Here is a 7,059-nt window from a genome sequence, read left to right as displayed (position 1 = left end):
GCAGAAAAATAAATGACTGAAAGAATAAATAAATAAAAGGCGTGTGTGTGTCCACACAGGGTGATTAAGTGTTTTCGAATCTCTCCTTTACTCCTGCTTGGTGGTTAATTCCCTTGTTCCTCTCTATCAGGATTAGTCTTCTAAAATAGGTCCAGAAGCACTCATTACCTATTTCTATTACAAACTGTTCAAAGCCTAGTTTAGGTTGCCCTACTCTGCTTAAATATCATAGCCTTAGCCAGTTCCACTTTTTCGTTACAAACTTTGGTATCATTACCTTTAAGGCTCAATGTGTCACAAGCTGTCACGTGTGCCTAAACTAGTCCTAACTCTGCCTCAGGTAGAATTTATCGTTCTAAACTAAGCTTTCAATCCTATACTAAGACCTCAGATACTGAATTTAATGGTCTCATCTTGGACCTTAGCACACCCCCTTCGTTCGGGATAACTAGCTTTGTTTTCTATCCGATATCCACTAGCTCCTTAGATTTTATTCTAATGTGATCAGTATTAAAATAAATATAAAATCAGACGATAAAAGAGTTTGAAAGTAGAAACAATTGAATTTATACCCAAATTATACAAAACCAAGCATTCGTAAGGGAGTTCAACGACTCCACCTAACCTAGGAAAAATAAATTACAAAGACAAAAAAGAAAGGAACCTTATTGGCCTTGGAGTTCCTTGGCCTCCTTGACTCCTCCTTAGAGTTCTCCTAACTCTCTTTTGAGTATCACTATTGTTGAGTGATTTCTGAATGAATAATAGTGGAGGAGGAAGACTCAATTTATAGTTTTTCAGCTGGGTTTGAGCTTTTCCTGCGCGTCCATCGCACCCATCGTGGCCACGATGGCGTGTAATTTTGCATCATCGTGGCCACGATGGATCATATCGTGGTACGATGAAAGATCTTCTCCAGATTTTCTGCTTTCTTCAACCGCCTTTCATCGTGCCACGATGACAAGTCATCGTGGTACGATGGTAAAGATTTGTTGCAGATTTTCTTCAATTTAAACCGCCTTCTCATCGCGCCACGCTGGGATCTCATCGTAGGTACGATGGCTGCGCTGTTTATTACGTCTTTGCCCTTTATTGCTGCTTTCCACTTTTCTTGCTTCTGGGCCAAGTAACTTCACTTTTCCAGGTATTTGCTTGCTTTTGGGCTTCAACTGCTATTAAAACTACTCGAAATTGCTAAACATCATATAATTGACTGTCATCAGCGTGTTATCTGAACCAAAGACCGATTAGACACCAATACCACCATCCATTTGCCGAATGTCATTATAAAATATTATAGTGAAAGTGGACTTATTCAATTATTTGAGGACGATTTCCTTTTGATGAATATCACCTTTAAAATCATTTTACTTTCTACTCATTTTCTTTTCTTCAACATTCTTTCCTTCTACTCCCTCCGTCTCAAAAAAATTGTTTTTTAAGATTGTTTCACACATATTAAGAAATGTAATGATGTTGTTAAAAGAAATAATATATTTACTAAATTACCCCTATTAATTATAGGTTTGTTTCCTTGAGAATAGAGGTGGGAACAGGCCAGGCCGGCCTACATGACCTTAAGGCCTAGCCTACATAGGCTCAGGCCAGGCCAGCCTATTTCTTTAAATAGAGCAGACCAATGCTTTTTTATAAGCCTATTTAGCTAAAAAGGCCAGGCCGCAGTCCATTAAAAAAGCCTTTGAAGCCTACTAGGCCGGCCTATTTAAGTTAACATGAATAATATTTTTATTACGATTATTATTTATATATTAAAATTTATACTTTGATTAAATTATAAATCTATTAACTTTTTAAGTAATTTAAGTTTATTAATCTACATTAGTTTTTAACATATATAAATGTATTATTATAAACTAGAACTGAAATATGATGACATATATAGTCAAATTCTCTAAAATATGAAATGGAACATTATTTTATTAGTTCATAAGTATATTTCAAAATAAATATAATTATTTATTTAAATATGTTCATATGAAATAGGCTTTTAAACAGGCTAACAGGCCACATCAGACTTTCAAAAGGCCAGGCTCAGGCCTAGAATTTAAGCCTATGATAGGCCACAGGCCAGGCTCAGACCTTCAATTTTTTGACAGGCCAGGCTCAGGCTTGGCAAAGCCTAGCTCGGCCTAGCCTATTCCCACCTCTACTTGAGAATAATACATATAGTAATTATTAGGGGTACAATTGGAAAATATTACATTAAAAATTGATAATGACAATTATTTTGAGACAAAATTTTGTTCATAAAGTGAAAATAATTTTGAGACGGAGAGAGTATTTTCTTTTCTTACACTTTCTTTCGTCATCCAAACAAAACATTAAGGCTTAATTAGTAAAATGGTCCCTTAAAGACATTTTTGGTTTCATATTGATCCCTTAAAGAAAAAAAAGTCTAAATAGGTCCCTTAAAGAAAAAAAGGTCCGAATAGGTCCCTTAAAGACATATCCGTTAATCAGTTTGATCCTATTTAGACCTCTTTTTAGGGACCAAATTAATTAACGGAGATGTCTTTAAGGGACCTATTCGGATTTTTTTTTAAGTGATCTATTTGAACATTTTTTTCTTTAAGGGACCTATCTAAAACCAAAAATATCTTTAAGGGTCCATTTTATTAATTAAACCAAACATTAATATGACATGGAAGGAATACAAAACTTACATATGGTTCATATGTTTGTATCCTTTACCATGATTGGCATCCCTAAAAACTAATTTTCTACCACCCCCTTTATCCTCCCGAAAGGTCATTCTACACAAAACGACTCCTTAAGTTCATTTTTGCTCTAAAAGACAAACAAAAGTTACTTTTCTAATTTTTTTTGCTTTCACTAATTTTATAGGATAAATCTTATCCTTACATATCTAATTAAGTATCATTTAAATAATTTTATTTTTTGAAGACATATCATTTAAATATTTTATATTAACCATAAAAAGTATATATGATTATATAACAATAACACTTAATTCAAAACTGAAAGTGAATTTTATAGAAACCTATCGTAATTATTTTAGTTAAAATTTAAATTCCAATTATGATCTTATCTGCGAATGCTCAAGGAAGTTGATGTGTGAAGTGTAAGGATAAAGAATAGATAACATATATCATTTGCTGAGAATGTGTATATATAAGTCTTTGATGCGGAGCCATATCCATTGATGAAAGAGGAACAATTGCAGAATATTCGCCAACAAGAAGAGACAATGACCCTTAATGTATTAATTGACATTTAGGGTCATTGATCCCGACATCAACGGGTGTTACTTGCTCGCATCCATTACAGTCGGTTGGAATGTTGGACACGGTCGTTGTCGTCGACCAACCTTGTTTGGGCCAAATAGGGACCAAAACAAATTCTTTAAAATAATTTGCTTTTAACTAAAACACATTATCAATTAGTTCAATACATATATCATGAACAGAAGGGTTAAGTACTAATTATTTTCATGAACAGAAGATTAAGTACTTAATCATGTCTGTTTGTGTCTGCTGCAAGTTGTGGTGGTAGTCTTATGTCAATCATGCAAGAGTTGTCAATTAAACAATATTTTGAATGATATTGGCAATTTGGCACTATATTAAGGTCACACAGACAAAAACCTTGGCATGATCTAGCTTTACACAAAGTACATTGTTGCTTCAGCTTTCTAGTTTCTTGGCAATTGTGACTCTTACACACAACGACATCTCCATTACTGTGGTGGGTGGGGGCACCACTGTGTGTGTCCTCTTTCCACCTTTGACGCTCTGTAACATAAGCTCTTTCTTTGTCACAAAATGGACCACAACAAATCATATGCATTCAAATCTCATCAATTTTCCTTCATGTTTTCTCTATTTTTTTAATCTTAATTCAATCCTTCATGTTTTCTCTATTTTTTTAATCTTAATTCAATGGTTGATTTTCTCTTCTTTTTATTCTTTGTAATTTATCAGCTATTTTCATGGATCGGGGTTGTGTGCAAATGGGCAGTAATGACTGCACAGTGCAGTCGGTATAATAATTACTGTCAGATTAAGATTGGATGATTCAAAATTTTTAAGTTCAAATTTTTATTTATAAACAATTAAAATCTAATTATAAAATCTGAACCATCTGATCTTGATCGGATAGTTTGGATGCATTGACTCTGTGCAATTTGACTACACTAAATCCAAATCGCATTTTCATATCTTTAAACATGTATGGCGGTGTTACTATAATTTTTAAATGTATAAAAATAATCTTAAATATATATTTTATTAGTGATTTTGTAGATTTTTTTATGTACCTACCTCCATTAATAAATATATAATAATTATATATATGAATGACAAGAATAGTCCGATACTTGGAGAGAACATCCTGAACATTCTACGCACCTAAAAATATTAAAAAGAATATTCCGAACAAAGTTGTGCTTGTATTTGAAGACTAAGAGTTCTCTACAATGTATACTATGCACCCCAAAGTTATTCAAACACACCTTAGACAAATAGAGCAAACTTCAACGGTAGAAAATAAAGGGATCATGAGGCAATATTTAAGGATAATATGATATTTTATTGGTGACATATGCTGACCTAATCCATCAATAAAAATAGCAAGAAGAAAATCTTGAGCATGTACTTTTAGTTGACCCAATAAATGTTTATAAGTGAAAATAACTCTCATATTATAAATTATTTTTATTTTATAAAATTTAGTTAGATCTAACTCAAATTTCCAATAATTTTCTTGCACAAAAACTCAATTCTGTTGCTCCGAAAACCAGGTAAATGCGGTCAAGTTCTCTGTAGTTATAATCCTTAGGATGCAAGTGCGTGGATTATCGACTTCGGAGCAACAGACCATATGACCTTTGATCCCATGGACTTCTCCTCCACAGAATTGAGTCAAACTCAATCCCATGGACTTCTCCTCCACACCTTTGATCCCATGGTCCATTAAGTATTAGATTTATATATATAATTTTTTTGAGAAACAAATACTCCACTTTTTATTAAGTTAATACTTAAAAAAAAAAACTTTGTTTTTCACTAGGGAGGTTAACGGGCCAAATTGGTTAGTAAAATAGGGCGTTGAAAATTTCAGAAATGGAAATTGTTAAGGTTGTTGAAAGGGGGTAAATCAGTCAATCCAGTTAATTTGTTGTAGAATTGATTCTGGCCAGACTCAGAAGCTAGAATTTTGAGTTTCTCTTAGAATCCATTTTGGAAAGCCTGAATTGATTTTAAAAAAGAGAACCAAACATTTTGTAAACATGATAGAATAAATTATAAAAAAGAGAACCAAACATGTTATAAACATTATAGAATAGATTATACATGTCTAGAATCCATTCTAGCTCCTCTGGAATGGAAACCAAAGATATACTTATAAATAAGACAAAATTACACTGCAATTCTTTTATCTTATTTTTTTTTAACACTTTAGTCATTTATTAATTTTTTTTTGTAACACTTTGATCATTTATATTTATTTTTTATTTATAACACTTTAGTCAGTTTTTATGTAACACTATCTTATTTATTTAAAGGACCTATATGTTACAAATAAATAGATAAAGGTTCAAATTGTTATAAAAAAAAGATAAAGAACCTAAATGTTACAAAAAAAAAAATAAAGGACAAAATTAAAGTGTTACAAAAAAATAACATAAATGACTTGCAGTGTAATTTTGTCTATAAATAATCAAGTATGTATTGAAATACGTGTCCTACGTGCAACCAACATATTTTTATAGTCAAATAGCCTAGTGACTAGAAAATCTACTTTAAAGATGAGTGAATAAGTGGAGTGTCCAGAGTTTAAATCCCGACTCCTATACATATAATAATGCGATGTGCTTATCAACTAAATTAAACTCATTGAAACTACGTGACAACCAACTTTATTATTTGGTTAATAACCAACTATTTGTTGCGATAACTCGAATATCTCAAAACAATTACATATATGAATTTAATTGTGTCAAAAAATTTAAGTATTGATCTCTAAAAAATCTACATTATAACTTGGTTGTTGAAGTTTTTACGCTTAGACAATGACAATCTATTGATCACTTCAAGATTTTTAGAGGATTTCATATCTATGATATTTAAATTGGTTGTTTAAATGAACCCATCTAATTTTTATTTCATTTTATGAGTAATGCTAGGGTCACACCCACTAACACACTCCACTAACACACTCCAATGTTAATTTGCCATATCATCCACTATTTTTATTTGATTACCTGCTAACCGGTTATTCCAGTTGACAAATTTTTATTTTTTTGAGAAACAACAATTTTTGTCACATTGGAACTCCAATCTTCCTCAATAAAAATTAAAACTGCAACATATTCACACTTCCATGGCTCCTTCTGATCTGTCTCGTGCACCTTTGCACACGCTCTCGTCGTGGTTTTTGAAACATCTTTCTCCAGTTTCTCGCGAGGTCTTCGACACCAATCTTTCTCATCTTGACGTTCATGTAGCTACCGATGTCTTGGTTGCGAGCGCGATCTGTGTTTTCTGAGATAGGGGTTTCATTTCTTCTGATATAATGAGTTGTGTTCCTTTTTTGTGCCAGCTTCTTCTTCTTTTTTCCAAATCTAAATTGGTTCTCTTTCCGTATTGATTCTATTCTTTAAATGAGGATTTTAATTTGGGTATAGTGAAGCATATACAGGGGCGTTCTCTTTTATATTTCAATGGATTAAAAAAATATTTCACTCAATGTTGTTTTGGAAAATTTGTAAATATTGTTCTTTTATCAGGTAGAACTTTGTTACCGTCATAAAAAAAACAAGTTGAACTTTGTTGGAAAGTAAAGAGAATGTAGAAGGAAGGTTGAATACGGAAGATGAATAGTTAAAATCCAATTTTAATAAATAAAAAAAAAGAATAAATAGGTACTCCACTAAACCGGTTTCAAGTTACATGAATAAAAAAGGTGGCTGATGTGGCAAATTAATATTGGAGTGTGTTAGAGGAGTGTGTTAGTGGGTGTGACCCTAGCATTACTCTTCATTTTATATTATTTCAAATTTTCTTACTCTTTAAACAA

Source organism: Trifolium pratense, linkage group LG5, assembly GCF_020283565.1.
Source record: "Trifolium pratense cultivar HEN17-A07 linkage group LG5, ARS_RC_1.1, whole genome shotgun sequence".
Taxonomy (NCBI): Eukaryota; Viridiplantae; Streptophyta; class Magnoliopsida; order Fabales; family Fabaceae; genus Trifolium; species Trifolium pratense.
This window is presented reverse-complemented; position numbering follows the sequence as displayed.